Raw genomic sequence first — 15,866 nt, 5'->3', positions numbered from 1 at the left:
ATGGATTTCTTTCAACAAATACAATACGTTATTGTAAATATATCTTCTCTTCATTATAATTTTCTTAACATTTTCTTTTCTCTTTTTTGTTTGAATATAATGCATAACACAAGTAACATACAACATGTCTGTTAATCAGCTAGTTATGTTAACAAGTAAGGCTTCTGGTCAACAGTGGGCTATTAGCAGTTAAATTTGAGAGGCTGTGTTAAAAGTTATACATGGATTTTCCCCTACAGGGGGGAGGGAGGGCAGGCACCCCAACCCCTGCATTGTTCAAGGGTTAACTGCGTATTTCCCAGTTTTGAGAATTATCTGTTCAAGTCTTTTGTCTGGTTTGCTGACATATTTTGGTTTTGTTTCAAATAATTCTGATATTTATTGATATTAATCTTTTTTATATTTGTTGTGATATTTTTCCAGTCTGTTTCCCATTTTATTGAACATTAAACAGATGGTTCTTGTTAAATATATCAAGCATTTATTGTAATTACATTTATCAAATGAAAGCTTAGTTATTAACTCTCCCAGTCAATAGATCATCACCTATAGTCACTAGCTGAGTACTTTGCCAAAAGAATGAATAAAGCATTCAGAAAAAGCAAGACATAGAACACACTTCAACCTCCCCACAAAGTACACTGTGATATACAGCCATCAACGGAATACTCAACATACTTCATGATCTTCTCCCCCAAACTAGCAATCTCTATCAATCTTCTCATTTCTATTGGACCCCATACCATAATCTTGCAGTCATCTTTGGTTCTTTCTCTTTGAATTTTTATTAGAGTTAACATTAATGACATACCATATAAAAACTTTTAAAACATAAATTTGCATATTTCTATCACTTCCTTCTGCTTATTCCCATTGCCATTATTCTAAACCACTGCCACTGCCTAACCTAGTCCTCATTACCTCATACTTGCAATTACCATACTTTCAATAGTGGAACTGATCTCTGAGCTTTTCATTTGAAGCACAAAACCGAACCACACAGGGGTCTTGTGAAAAGCAAATGAGCCTGGTATTTCAACAGTTCTGAAATTTTTTGGTTTTGTTTTTCATTTTCCAAATTATGTTGCGAATCTCCAGCTGAGAACCCTGCTTTATGCAACTGCTTAACCTTGCTGCAATATTAACCTTTCTAAAGCATGACTCAATTCAACTTCCAAACTCAAGAACCTCTTCTTATTCCCAGTGCTTACAACATCAAGACCAAAGTCAAGATACTCTGTGTTCTAGTGGAGCTCCTTTACCATCCCCCATACATGCTCTTTCATACTTTCTAACAATTTCTCCCCTACAATGGGCATGTGAGTTTTCATTTTTCTCCTATTTGATGGGCCAGCTCCAGTCGTACCTCTTCCTAAAATGACTACTCAAACATTCCAGGAATCATGGTGTTTTCTACAGCACTTATAGTCCCAAACACATTATGAGAACCCAGCTATCATTTCATGTGACTGCATTCTATCTTGTATTGTTCTTTAATACCCCCCCAAAGTGAAACTCCTATTGCCTCGAAAAACCCTGTGAAGGGCTCCTTTAAAAAATGGTTAATTCCAAATCTGGGCAAGAAATTTCAAGATGATTCTGGTACATTTTATTGTGATCACAAGCAAAAAAAAAAAAAAAAATCTATCAAAGATGAATAGAGTCATGGCAAAAGAACACAAGCACAAACTTAAAGGGGCTCCCAAACATGGAATAATTAGAGCATAAAAATACACACATTCATACAAACCACAAATGGATTGAAAAACACCAAATATATAAATTCCTAAGTTCATAATGATACTTTTAAAAAGCCTCATTATTCTGGGATGCCTGGGTGGCTCAGTGGTTGAGCATCTATCTGCCTTTGGCTTCAGGGCATGAGCCTGAAGTCCCAGATCAAGTCCCGGGATCAAGTCCCGCATCCAACTTCCTGCATGGAGCCTGCCTTCCTCTGTCTATATCTCTGACTCTCTCTGTGTCTCTCTCATGAATAAGTAACTAAAAATCTTAAAAAAAAAAAAAGTCAGAAATTAAATTTTTTTAAAAAGCCTCATTATTCTGAAAACTAGAAAAGAATTAAGCATACATATATATCCTGTATACGCTGTACTCCAGGACAGCCAACTAGTCAATGAGGGCAAGTTCTGGGACGCCTGGATGGCTCAGCGGTTTAGCACCTGCCTGAGTCCCAGGATCAGTCCCACACTGGGCTCCCTGCGTGGAGCCTGCTTCTCCCTCTGCCTGTGTCTCTGCCTCTTTCTGTGTGTCTCTCATGAATAAGTAAATAAAATCTTAAAAAAAAAAAACAATAAGCTTGGTTGTAGAAAAATATGGCATTAAAAAAAAAATAAGGGCAAGTTCTTCTCACCAAAAAAAAAAAAAAAAAGTCCAGCTAATAAATGCAGAAAAGATGACAGAATTGGAATGTCACCATTTTCCATCCCTAGTCATACAAGGCCCTCTGCAACAATCATCACCAGCTACCAAATAAACAAACAAAAAAACAAACAAAAAGCCTTAGATGAATGACTGGTTGATATGTGAACACTTTATTGCTTGGATTAGGCTGACAATATGTGGGCCAAATAATCTTAACATCACTAAAAGTGGGACATCTAGGTGGTCTATGCTTCCACCTGTGCTACAATAAGAAACACAAAGCACCACCTAGGAAGTATTCTTATCCTACCCCCTTTAAAAAGAAAAAAAAAAAAAAATGAAGAGAATGAGCCTCAATTCAAACTACCAGTTACAGGACACACAGTGGAGCAAATGAAAAATTTAAATGACACCTAAAAGATACAATCAGCCAAACCCAGAGTATAGAAAAATCTACAGGTCATGTCATCCAGTTTCTTAAAATAAATGGCATGGGGGAAGGGAAGGTGTAGTAAAAGAGACCTGTGTTAGTTACCAACCAGATGCAATTATTTTTTTAATCAAGAAACTCTGCCAAAGAGACGCCTGGGTGGCTCAGTGGTTGAGCGTCTACCTTCCACTTGGAGTGTGATCCTGGAGTCCCAGGATCAAGTCCCACATTGGGCTCGTTGCGTCGAGCCTGCTTCTCCCCCTGCCTCTTTCTCTATGTGTCTCTCAAGAATAAATAAATAAAATCTTTTTTTTTTTAAGATTTTATTTATTCATGAGACACACACACAGAGAGAGAGAGAGAGAGAGGCAGAGACACAGACAGAGGGAGAAGCAGGCTCCCTGCAGGGAGCCCGATGTGGGACTCGATCCCAGGACCCCGGGATCACTCCCTGAGCCAAAGGCAGGTGCTCCACCCAGGTGCCCCAAATAAATAAAATCTTAAAAAAAAAATTTGTCAGGAGAAGATAGAAGAAATGAATTTGCCAAAATGACAATTACTGAATACTGTAGATATTTAAGTTAAAAAAAAAAAAATGAAACCTTCTTTTGTATTCTATCCAAGGCCTGCCAAAGTGCTGAATGCTGTTGATTTACAAAAAGACAACAAAGGCTGAAAAGTCCTGGTGTGTTCTTTATACAGAACCATGCATCTATAAAATACTAACATCTCCAACATCTGCTTGCTTCTTCTATCCATCTAATCAACTGCCAAATTAAATAGCTTCTACCTACAAAATTTCTTTCCATTTCTACCCCTGGCATCCTTTTTAGATCTTCAATGAATTTCTTACCCAAGACTGTTAACCTTACCACTTTCTCTTGCTTCCTTCTACACAATACTGCCAATTTCATCTATTCCATCCATACGAAGTGGTACCGCCAAATTGGTCTTTCTGAAGCACAAGTCTGTTCATATCAGTGTCCACTTAAAAATCCTCAAAGTTCCTCTACTGTCTCCCAAGCAATGACTGGACTTCCCACACTGGCATTCAATGTGTTCTGCAACATAAACCACGTATTTTTACAAGCCCACAAAACACTGCCTTCCATCCACATTCCTTCACAACCACCCACCAGAGGGCTTCCTGAAAGTATTTCATGATTTTCTGTCCCTGTGCCTTTGCTCCAGTGAACATTGCGCTCTTCTTCCTCTACCATTCTTCTCAAAATCCAATTTATTCTTCTAAGATCTTCCTGTATGGGGCAGCCCAGGTGGCTCAGCGGTTTAGCACCTGCCTTCAGACCAGGGTATGATCCTGGAGACCGGGGATCGAGTCCCGCCCGCGTCAGGCTCCTTGCATGGAGCCTGCTTCTCCCTCTGCCTGTGTCTCTGCCTCTCTCTCTCTCTTTCTCTCTGTGTCTCTCATGAATAAATAAATTAAAAAATCTTAAAAAAAAATCTTCTTGTATGCCATCTATGTCTAAAACCTTCACAGAATCTCTCCACCTCCCAAAACAAATGCTCATACTTTTCCATTTATTACTACTCAGCTCATCAGCCTTACCCGAGGGCAAAAAAGTTATTTACTTTTATCTCTGCCATAGATTTTCAGTTCCTTGTGGACAAGAATGGAATTTTAGTCATGTTTCTAATAGCCTAGACACAGGGTCTCAAGTATAGTAGTTAAAATATTTTGGTTGAATTCTCAGTTATTGTGTCAACAGGCTGATGTTTGAGTGTCATTAATAAAAACCGTAAGTTGTTCCAAAATAGAGACAGGTTGTTTGATCAAAAGGAAAAAAGGATAAAATTAATTTCAAATTCCTTCCTCATTAAAAAAGCTAACAGTCATTCTTTTTTGGAAATGATAATAAGTAAATTTTAAAATTACTTTCCTCGAAATAAATAAGTATATAATAAAATTACTTTTTCTCAAACTTGAACCTAGAAGCTTTTCTCAAATTTGAACCTAAGAATATATATTTTTTCTTTTTTTTTTAAGATTTTATTTTATTTATTCATAGAGACAGAGAGAGAGGCAGAGACACAGGCAGAGGGAGAAGCAGGCACCATACAGAGAGCCTGACGTGGGACTCGATCCCCGGTCTCCAGGATCACACCCTGGGCTGCAGGCGGCGCTAAACCGCTGCGCCACCGGGGCTGCCCTATATATTTTTTTCTGATTTAACAGTCTTGAAGTAAAACTTCAACCATCTTCACAAGTGAGTTAAAATTTCAGTCATAGGAAACTAGAGTTAAATGAATCATAGAGACTGTTACTTTGTTACTTCCCTACTACTATAAACAGTATCTCTTTATAATAGAATTACATCAAAGAATTACAGCTTCAAAATTCCCTGGCTCTTCAAGAAAAATTATGTAGACCAATTATAGACCAATTATATAAGTCAAGACCAATTATAGAAGTCTGAATCCAGGTTTAAATTCCAGATGGAAACAATAATCACAGAATACTTTTACGAAGTTACAGGAAAACAATACTTCTTATAATTAGCATAAAAATCTATTTTCCAAGCTTTGAGCAGCCAAAGGAAAAAAGGCAGGCAGGAAAGACAATCACACATACTCTATATAAATCACTTACACAGCCTCAGTTCTAGACTGTCCCTCTGACCAGTTTTCCTTCCTATGACACACAATTAGAAGCGTTAGGAAAGCGGAATGGAGCAAGAATTCCAGAAGCATTCACTAACAATAAAGGGATAATAAAAAGGTTAGGCCCAATTTATTTGCATTTTTCTGAATTTTTACCCAATTGTTTAACTTTGATCTTGTGCAACTGAACTTGCCTTCAGAGGTTCCCTGGACTATTATTAGGAGCCAAAGACGACGACTAATTTTCAAACTGACCTTTCAGCAAAGTGAATAAACACTAATGAAATAATTCTAGCTTTTGGTTGGTTTGTTTTTGTAATATCCCTTTTCTATAGAAAACAGCCAAGATTATACTCCTACAACAGAAGTCAGTTCATGTCATTTCCTCTCCTTGAAAACCTTCCATTGGTTTCCGAGGCCTCAGAACATAATCTAAAAATTCAAAGGCCTCCACAATCCAACCTCTTTTCCCCAGCCTCCATTCTCACTGCCCAGCTTCAAGCCGTCTTCACCAAGCATTCTCTTATTGCACCAAACACACAACTTCCAGATTGAGCTTCAATCTCCCTTATTAACCCTATTATGAATCCGTATTTTTTGAAGACAAGGTCAAATATCACCATGAAGCAGTAAGTGTTAAGCCACACGTTCCTTAATGTGCCCCTTCCTGAGCCAAAAGTGATACCTTCTTTCTCTTTGCTCCTTAAAAATCTTATGTTGATTCTTCATTTTCCTGCTTATTCCATTCTGCCCTATGTTGCAGCCAGTAGTTCATTTAACTCTCATGCACTGATACAGTATTTAGTACATTTGTCACCAGTGAAAATAGAATTTAACCAAGAAATTCAGTCTTTTAAATTCAATATTCACACAACTTGCTATACACTAGGGAATTTACAATAGCAACAAGCAATCTATTTAAAACATCATCTTTTCACTAAATTACAGCTTAAAAATAAATTATAACTTAAAGAATCAACGGGTCCCCAAAAGTAAGTATCTGTAGCTAGTGAATCTATTTTGAAACACTATGAAAAATTGGTTATTCTAAGTTTTGCATCTTTCAGTTCAATACTTTCCATGAGGACCAGGCAGATTTTTAGGACTCAATATTCTATCTCTGACCATGCCTATACTGATAAAACAGCCCCCAAAAGGTAAGAATTTCTTCTATTTGCATGAAGTACCTATTCTTGGTCTTTTTGACTCTATGAATAAAAATCCACCATGAGCCAAGTTGTGAAAGCTCAATAAGAATCACATGCTGGGGGCAGCCCAGATGGCTCAGTGGTTTAGCGCTGCCTTCAGCCCAGGGCCTGATAGATCCAGGATCAAGTCCCACCTCAGCTCCCTGCATGGAGCCTGCTTCTCCCTCTGCCTGTGTCCTGCCTCTCTCTCTCTCTCTCTCTCTCTCTCTCTCTCTGTCTCTCATGAATAAATAAATAAAATCTTAAAAAAAAAAAAAGAATTAAAAAAGAATCACATGTTGGAAAAGCTTCTTTTTGCATTCTAACCCAATGCCAAGAATCAGATTACACAAGAGTCTCCTGATAGATCAGATTTTCAATCTCAAATGGAGTTAAACTAGCTCATCCAGACTTCCCAACTGTTTTCTTTTAACCCTACTACCCAAAATAAGTTTTGAAATATAGTTCTGGATTTATTAGACACACATCCTCCTGTCACTGCAATTAAGAAATCAAGGAGGGCAGCCCTGGTGGCTTAGTGGCTTATGCCCTGCTTTCGGCCCAGGGCATGATCCTGGAGTCCCAGGATCAAGTCCCACGTCAGGCTCCCTGCATGCTCCTCCCTCTGCCTGTGTCTCTGCCTCTCTCTCTCTCTGTCTCTCAAGAATAAATAAATAAAATCTTAAAAAAAAAAGGGGGGGGGGAATCCCTGGGTGGCTCAGCAGTTTAGCACCTGCCTTCTGCCCAGAGCCTGATCCTGGAGTCCTGGGATCAAGTCTCATGTCAGGCTCCCTGCATGGAGCCTGCTTCTCCCTCTCTCTGCCTGTGTCTCTGCCTCAAGAATAAATAAAATCTTAAAAAAAAAAAAAAGAAATCAGGGATCCTCCTTTTCACCAGTAACATGATTTTATTCATAAACCAAGAGATGCATCAAGAGACAACAGCTCCTAGGGGCACCAGGCTGGCTCAGTCAGTAAAAGCATACAACTCGATCTCAGGGTCATGACTTCAAGCCTCACAGTGGGAATAGAGCTTAAAAAATAAAAATAAATTAAAAAGAGATGACAGGGGTGCCTGAGTGGCTCAATTGGTTGAGGTCTACCTTCAGCTTGGGTCACGGATCAAGCCCCGAGTCTGGCTGCCTGCTTAAAAGGGAGTCTGCTTCTCCCTCTCCCTGCTCTTGTGCTCTTGTTTACTCTCTCTCTAATAAATAAAATATTTAATTAATTAATTGAGACAACAGCTCCTATGGCTTAAGATAAACTATTCTAAATGAAAGTGATTTTTTTTTCTTCCAAAGAGTTACGAAACTCTTATCTAGTAAGTCAACTCGTTCTAATATCTGAAGCTATGTCTCATAATTTTTATTTTAGCAGATGTGCTGGGAATTTTGCTACTCAAATCCCAACATTCCACTGAAGCTCTTCTATTGTCAAAGTGGATGACACACAACACCTTCTCCTGGAATTGTCCAGGCTGAAATGAGCTCAGCTCAGTGTACTACTACACTGAGTGTACTACTCAGTGTACTACAGTGTAGAAATGGTAAGTTTCAGGGGGCCTGTGTGGCTCAGTCAGTTAAGTGTCTCAGCTGAGGTCAAAATCCCAGAGTCCTGGGATCAAGCCCACATGGTGCTCTGCCCAGCAGGGAACCTGCTTTTCCCTCTCCTTCTCCCTCTGCCTGCCACTCCCCCTGCTTATGTTCTCTTGCTCTGCCAAATAAATACAATCTTAAAGAAAGAAAGAAAGAAAGAAAGAAAGAAAGAAAGAAAGAAAGAAAGAAAGAAAGAAAGAAAGAAGAAAGAAAGAAAGAAAGAAAGAAAAGAAAGAAAGAAAGAAAGAAAGAAAGAAAGAAAGAAAGAAAGAAAGAAAGAAAGAAAGAAAGAAAGAAATGGAAAGTTTCAATCAGAGGTTAATGCAAATTTGCTATGGGTTGAGTCCCTGCCCTTAAAGAGACAGCATGAGAAAAAAGCAAGTTTAAAAAAAATAAAATAAAAAAGGAAAAAAATTAGTATGAGTCAAGGTACCCCTCCTTCTGAAACCTCTGCCTGACCATACCTCTGCAGATACCAGTCTGGGAGGCACCTCACTAACTGAGCAAGAATGCAAGTCAGACTTTTCCATGTGTCAACAATGTGTCAATCTTGCCACCTGATGAACAGACACAGAAAGTTTAATAGGTATATTTTCATTTAGATGACAATACAAGTATTCCAGACTCTCACAAGGATTTAAATAATGAGTTTTCACCTGGGATACTAAGATTTATCTTCAAATAAAGTTATGCATCTAAACCATATCAGTCACATCTTTCACCAAAAAAAAAAAAAAGACTGGTTATATTTTAGTGTTGTATTTTCAGTTTGGAAAGCAGGTAGACTATTTTTTTTAAAGGTCTCTGAAGAACATTTCTCCTTGTACTTACAGACCTGTTCAAAACAGTGTGAACATCCTTATATCAGAATGTCTAGAACACTTTTCTCTTACAGTTTTAGAACTTATTGGGATCCCTGGGTGGCGCAGCGGTTTGGCGCCTGCCTTTGGCCCAGGGTGCGATCCTGGAGACCCGGGATCGAATCCCACGTCGGGCTCCTGATGCATGGAGCCTGCTTCTCCCTCTGCCTGTGTCTCTGCCTCTCTCTCTCTCTCTCTCTCTCTCTCTCTCTCTCTGTGACTATCATAAATAAAAAAAAAAAATTAGAACTTATTACCAAAAAACAATTTCTCTTGATGAATCATTATATATAGCCATTATATATATTTTTTCTTTCCCTTTTTACCTTGAAAAGTTTCAAAACTAAATTATAATAACTGAATTACACAAGTTGCTGTAAGTTGTTTATTTAGTTTTTCCTCTTGTTATGCAGAGTTTTCTTTCTTTCTTTAACAGCCCCCCTGCATTTGTGGTATTTGTGAGAGGCTGTTCAAATCCTTTTTGGAAGCAGTAAGTGGTCAAACTATAAACAAAACAAAACCAAAAAAAAAAAAAAAAAAAAACCAGTTCCTGTAATAAATCTATTCTGCTATTTAACATCAGAAATACGTTATGTCAAAATCCTAGCTCCTAAAAACAAAAGACTTTAAAAATTATACAAAAATTTGTGTTGAATGAACTTGATAATAGTGTGAGTGGCCAGAAAAGCAGGCCAAGATCTGAAAGCGATCCACTAAACAGAAGCAGACAAAAGTTCAATGAAGGAGGGAGTGTGAAGTAAGCAATACTGCCACTGCAGCAAAGGCATGAAGTGTGTCCCTTGGTTTCAGCAATAAAAGGCTGGAAATGAGAGCAAGAGCAGGTGCAGGTGAAGTGAGAGCCACTGAAGCCAGTCTATGGTGGGCTGGAGAGTAATTAGGAGACTAGGAAGTGGAAATACAAGTATCCTCCTTGCTTCCAGAACTTCGCTGGGAGGCTCAAGAGAGTGACAGCTAGGAGAGAACAGAAGTGAAGGAAGGATTTTTCTCCCTCACTTCCTTGTTTGTATTAGGAGAGATCTGAATATTTCCAGACTTTATCCAAGAGCTATTTATTAGGTGCCTACAATGTGATAGGCAGTTCCAGGAGTTTGGGATCAATCAATGAATGAAACAGAAAAACATCCTTGCCATGGAGAAGTTTACATTCTAGTAGGGGAAGAGGGGACATTAAAATAATAATTTCTACAGAAAGCTACATGATAATAAGCATTACCAGGGAGGGAAAGTACAGCAAAGGCAGGTGGCTCAAGATGATGGTGGGTAGAAACGCCGTGCAGGTACATAAATGACATTAGGGTAGGCATGCTGAGGTTGGGAGATTTAAGCAAAGACTTGAAGATGAAAGAGCTAGCCAAGCAGCTTTCAGGAGAAAAGTGTTCTAGAGGTAGAAGTCAGAGCAAAGTCCCTAAGGTGGGACTATAGGGAAACAGCGAGGGGATCCCTGGGTTGCGCCGTGGTTTGGCGCCTGCCTTTGGCCCAGGGCGCGATCCTGGAGACCCGGGATCGAATCCCACATCGGGCTCCCGGTGCATGGAGCCTACTTCTCCCTCTGCCTGTGTCTCTGCCTCTGTGTGTGTGTGTGTGTGTGTGTGTGTGTGTGTGTGTGACTATCATAAATAAATAAATAAAAATTTAAAAAAAAATAGGGAAACAGCGAAAGGGATAAAGAGTAACCAATACAGCAAGTCCCTCAAGATTACAAGGCAATGACATCCAGAAGACAAGCCAAGGGATTAGCTGAAGTCAGGGAGAGTAACTTTTTCTCTAAGACTTAAGGAAAGAAGGTAAGAAAAGCGGCAGAGAATTCTTTAGGTAGAGGAAGGGGAAGTGGGGGGAGTTCACGTCTTTTTTTTCCCTATGAGGTGATAAGTAAGGTTTTAAGCCAAGCATGGGGCAGTAGGAATGCTTGAGTAAAGCAGTCAAAATTTTACAAATCACTGTGGAGGGGATCCCTGGGTGGCTCAGCGGTTTGACACCTGCCTTTGGCCTAGGGCGCGATCCTGGAGTCCCGGGATCGAGTCCCACGTCAGGCTCCTGGCATGGAGCCTGCTTCTCCCTCCTCCTGTGTCTCTGCCTCTCTCTCTCTCTCTCTCTCTCTCTCTCTCTCATAAATAAATAAATAAATAAATAAATAAATAAATAAATCATTTAAAAAAATCACTGTGGAGAACAGAGGGAGGAACTGAACAGAATCACTTCAACAGACACCGAAGTGAGATTCAAAGGAGACCTAAGATTACACATTAATTGTAGTACTAACCCCCAGCACTATGTGAGATTTCTTCATGACAGACAAAAAAAACAGAAGCTATGGGTGGTAGGAAGGATGCAAGGCTGGCATCTGCATAATGGGTCTTGCAGAATAGTAAAAAATTTAAAAACTGCAAGTGCTGGTAAGAAAAGAGCTGAAGCAGAGCACCCCAGAAGTCACAGTGTACTAAAGGAAGACAAAGAAGTAAAATCGGGAAGAGGCTGATGGCCCAAGAGACATGAGGTAGAAGAGCTAGTGGAAAAAGACTACAAAAGTGAGAGTTGTAAATTATCAGAACTTCGGATCTGAAGGTCAACTTGCGATCTGAAGACAGATCCGAAAATGATGACAAGGTAGAAGATATGGCCACAATACTGAGTTACTGAAATAGCAGGAAGCTAACGTTCGCTTGAGCTGAAGTTAAGGAATTTTACAGTTGCTAGTTACAGAAGTTGTTCAGTACTGTGGTTATGTACTTATTTCTAGTGACTTGAGGAAGTCACTTAGCTTCCATATCTTCACTTGTAAAATGGGGGTAACAGTATCTATTCATATGGTTGTTACGAGGATTAAATTAGTGAACAATGTAAAGTGCTTGGAAAAGAGCCTGGCACATAGAAAGGGCTAAATATGAGTGAGCTGTTTTGTCATTATTGTTGTTGTTATTGTTTATATAGTCATTGACATCTGCCAGGATGATGTCAGAAATTCAGACAGAAAGGAAAACTAAGCCAAGTATCAAAGACATCACACAGAGCAATGGTAAAGGATGGTATAGTTGAATGATGATACACTTTGGAATAAACAATGTAGGGGATCCCTGGATGGCTCAGCGGTTTAGCACCTGCCTTTGGCCCTGGGCGTGATCCTAGAGTACCAGGATCGAATCCCAGTCGGGCTCCCCGCATGAAGCCTGCTTCTCCCTCTGCCTGTGTCTCTGCCTCTCTCTCTCTCTGTCCCTCATAAATAAATAAAATCTTTTTTAAAAAATGCAATATTAAATATGAAAAAATTTCTTTAATCCATCAGACATTTACAACCTTGTGACTTCAAACACATATACAAACAACCACAAAGCAATCATAAAAGTACCAATTGAGTATTAGGTAAGTATTATATGGCAATACAAAAAAGAAAAGGCTCTGACCATAAAAACCATGGAAACTATCATGGTATGGGTTAAACCGTACTAAATCACTAAATTGTACTAGAACAGAAGACCGAGAGTTAACTTTATCTTACTATGTCTGTAAACAAATAGTAAAGTATAAATTTCTTGAGAGCAAAAAACTAAATATTTGTATGTACTGTCAATAAACTAGTAATGAACATCATAAAAGTGAGCATGAATGAATCACAGGTCCATTAACCAAAAAGTCTACCTCAAAGAGAAGTCCAAGGACCCTTCCATATCGTTTTCCTTGTCACAGTCACATCTACTTCATTTATTTTCTATTCTAATGAGCTGCACAAAGAAAAGTTCTGAAAGTGTATGTATTTATCCACACTTGTATGAACTCCAGAAATTCACCAGTTTGTTCCAACAAGGCCATCTTCCAAGGAGAATTACATGAAGTAAACAGACTATACCTTTCACTTCAGAGCCTTGAAAAATTATATCATATCAGTTTACGAGATCAAAAGGATATGCTTCACTCCTTGAAAAAACCTGCTGTGATTAGCAGCCCAGGAAGGGGTTTATGAACTAGAAGGCAGGGGCCCATTGTTGTCCTTTACTCTGTAACCAGAACAAGCCCATAGCAGGGAAGTAGGGTAGAAAGCTTTGGCCTTGGACTCCGTTGGCACTCTTCTTGAGAGTTTATTCCCTGCACAAATCCAAAGTGGGAAAGAGAAAAAAGGAAAGCTGCATTCATATCTGGTCTTGGAAGGAAAAATGGTCTGTTTAAAGCCTTCGAAGCTGTACTTAATTGAATAAATGCTGGAGAAACATTCATCAGGGCAGAGCTGCACAGATTCTGCCTGCAAATCAGATTCACAATCAGGCCTGATTTTATCAAATGCTGAAATTATATTTAACCACAATTCTTCAGATCTTTTTTGCTAATAAAGTAACTGTAAAAATTTTAAACTCAGAAATAGTTCTTGATTAGGGCATAGAATTTTAAAAGACACTAGTTCTCTCATGTTAAAGTAATACAAAGCACTAGTTTCTATTGACACCATTTTTGATTCAAGTAAGTTTCAAAAGGAAAGCTTAACATAAAAATATAAAGTATTAAGACTTTTCTTAGAAAACTCCTAACTAAAATTTTTTTAGATAGTTCCACTTAAGAAGTTAAAGGGATTTAAAAGCAAAGGATAAAAAAATACAAAAATAAAAGCAAAGGGTACAATACAAAAGGAAGACATGCATGCCAGTCTCCAGGTTCTATCAACGCCAAGCACGTAGGAGAAGCCAGATTTACAGGCTCACGCTGAATTCAGTTATTGATCATTTCCAGGTCTGCTTTACAATCCAAAGATTTGTGCAATCCTCATACTCATTCCTTACACAGTACATTTAACTCCACCTGCCTCATAATCCAACAGCCACACCGAGTTAATTAGAAAGCACCTCACAAGCTAAGATTTTATTATGACTAAGCTAAGTTGACAAAATGCCAGCCTTTAAATAAAATATCCACCATGATTTCACTTCAAAGCTATTCAAATCCAATCACCATACTTTCCTGAGGCTGAGACAGACCCATCTATGACACAAAGCAGCATATTCAGTGTCGGCAGAACAGCTGCCTAGAACAGTAAGAGATATGTGAGCAAGGGATCTGTTGACAATCTAATTTCAGCTACCTCCAGATTCCACAAAGATGACAACCTGCATCCTCAGAAATACTGCTGCATGCCTCTCCCACTGTCAGAATAGGCCAGGTTAGTAAATCTCTGCAGGGTGAGCTACTCTGAAAATCTATCCATCCAATGCAATATACCAGCTCGAAGCTTCCGTGCTGGTATACTGGCCCTAGCAATCCTCAGACCTGCCTGGGTACGTGTAAGGATCATGATCGGGCCTCCACGTCCATAGCACTGGCCATACAAGATGAATAGAGACACAACAGCATTTCACCCCAACAAGAATGGAATCTTGAAGGCACTTCACCACAGAAGCTCATTTAGCAATTCACCAAGGAGAAAAAGTGATTCGGGAGTTCAATTATGGTTTTAGGGCCGGAACGTGTTGTGTTGCATGAACAATGACTAGCTCGCCCGAGCCGGCTCCCAACCCCCACAACTTGGCTTCTGGCGGGGCCAGTCACCCTGAAAGCTGCCAGGGCTGTCACTCGGTGCCTTCCAGCAACCGGACTTGGCTACTAAAGGATTTGTCAGATCATCCTCCCAATATGGCTGCCAGAGTAATCCTGGGCTGCCGAACGCCGAGACCACAGCAGCCCTCCCCGCGGCTGGCCGGCATCCACACGCCCCCTCCCTCTCCACCGCGCTCCTCTCTCGGGTCCCCGCGCCATCCGCTTCCCCTCCGCCACGCCGAGCCCCTTCCTACCTTCATCTGGCAGAAGAGCAGAGCCGCGTTCCCAGGCTCAGCCCCGATGCCAACCACAAAGGGGGCGCGGGGACCGGGGCAACGAGGACGGGGGCTTCGACGCCGAGCGGCGCCGGCTGCACCGAGCTGCAGTGTGCGCAGAGAGCGCAGGCCGCCGACGGCCACGGGCCGGCCGACCGCGGGGCACGGCCCGAGTGCGGCGGCTCCGGGGAAGCCGAGGGCTGGTGCGGGGCACTGCGGGACCCGAGGGCCCCCGCCCCGCCCCGCCCCGCCCTGCCCTGCGCCCCGGGCCCGCCGCGCGGCTCGCGCCCGGACGGCGCTTCCTCCGCTCGGACCCCGCCCGGCCCGGGCCCGGCCGCCCCTCCCCCAGGCGGCCCCCTCCCCAGCCCCGGCGGCCGCGGCGCCAACCGCTGCCCGCCCCCTCCCCCTCCCCCTCCCCCGCCTCACCTCAGCTGCGCTGCGGGCCCACGGGCGGACTGGCGGGCCGGGTCAGCAGGCGCCGCGGCGCGCGGGGGCGCGGGGGGCCCGGCACCTACGCTCCTCAGCGCGAGCAGCAGCCACCGCGAGCCGCAGGGCGCCGCTCCGCAGCCCCATCACGCGGCGGCCCGGCCCCTCATCGAGGGCCGCGGCGCGGGGAAGCGGGAGCGCGGGAGGCCGGGGCGCGGGGACGAGCCGGCGGAGGCAGCCTCGGCGGACGGGGAGCAGCAGCTCGCGCTCGCGCTGGCGCTGGCGCTGGCGCCTCCCTGGGCGGCAGCCGTCTGACTGCCCAGCGTCGGTCCCGGCGAAGCTCCGCCCGCAGCCGCCCGCGCCGGACACCGCCCCGAGCCCCGCCGCCGCGCGTCACCTCGGCCCGCCCCGACGTCCGCGATTGACGCGGGCAGCGACCAATCGGAGCTTAGAGCTCGGGGCGGCCGGCCAATCGCAGGGTGAGCTAGAGAGGGGCTGGGGCGAGTTGCTGCCGAGAGGCCGGGCGCCTCCTGGTGGCCCAGACGTCCGCGCGCGTGC

General features: G+C 42.2%; 1 protein-coding gene across 10 annotated transcripts in view; it reads right to left on the bottom strand.

Moving 5' to 3' along the window:
* KIF1B (kinesin family member 1B) overlaps window positions 1-15,376 on the bottom strand; it is a 149,229-nt gene extending 133,853 nt beyond the window's left edge. For 9 of the 10 annotated variants that reach the window (XM_038537949.1, XM_038537953.1, XM_038537958.1 and 6 more), the window contains exon 1: window positions 15,309-15,376. The gene's annotated coding sequence lies outside the window, so the exon portion shown is untranslated. Of the gene's footprint in view, window positions 1-14,861; window positions 14,984-15,308 lie in introns of those variants that run through there. The other variant, XM_038537950.1, reaches the window with a different exon arrangement.
* Window positions 15,377-15,866: the final 490 nt, after the last annotated feature.

This window comes from Canis lupus, chromosome 5, assembly GCF_011100685.1.
Source record: "Canis lupus familiaris isolate Mischka breed German Shepherd chromosome 5, alternate assembly UU_Cfam_GSD_1.0, whole genome shotgun sequence".
In the NCBI taxonomy this organism is placed as follows: Eukaryota; Metazoa; Chordata; class Mammalia; order Carnivora; family Canidae; genus Canis; species Canis lupus.
Note: the sequence above shows the minus strand (reverse complement) of the source record. Positions and strands in the feature narration are given on the sequence as shown.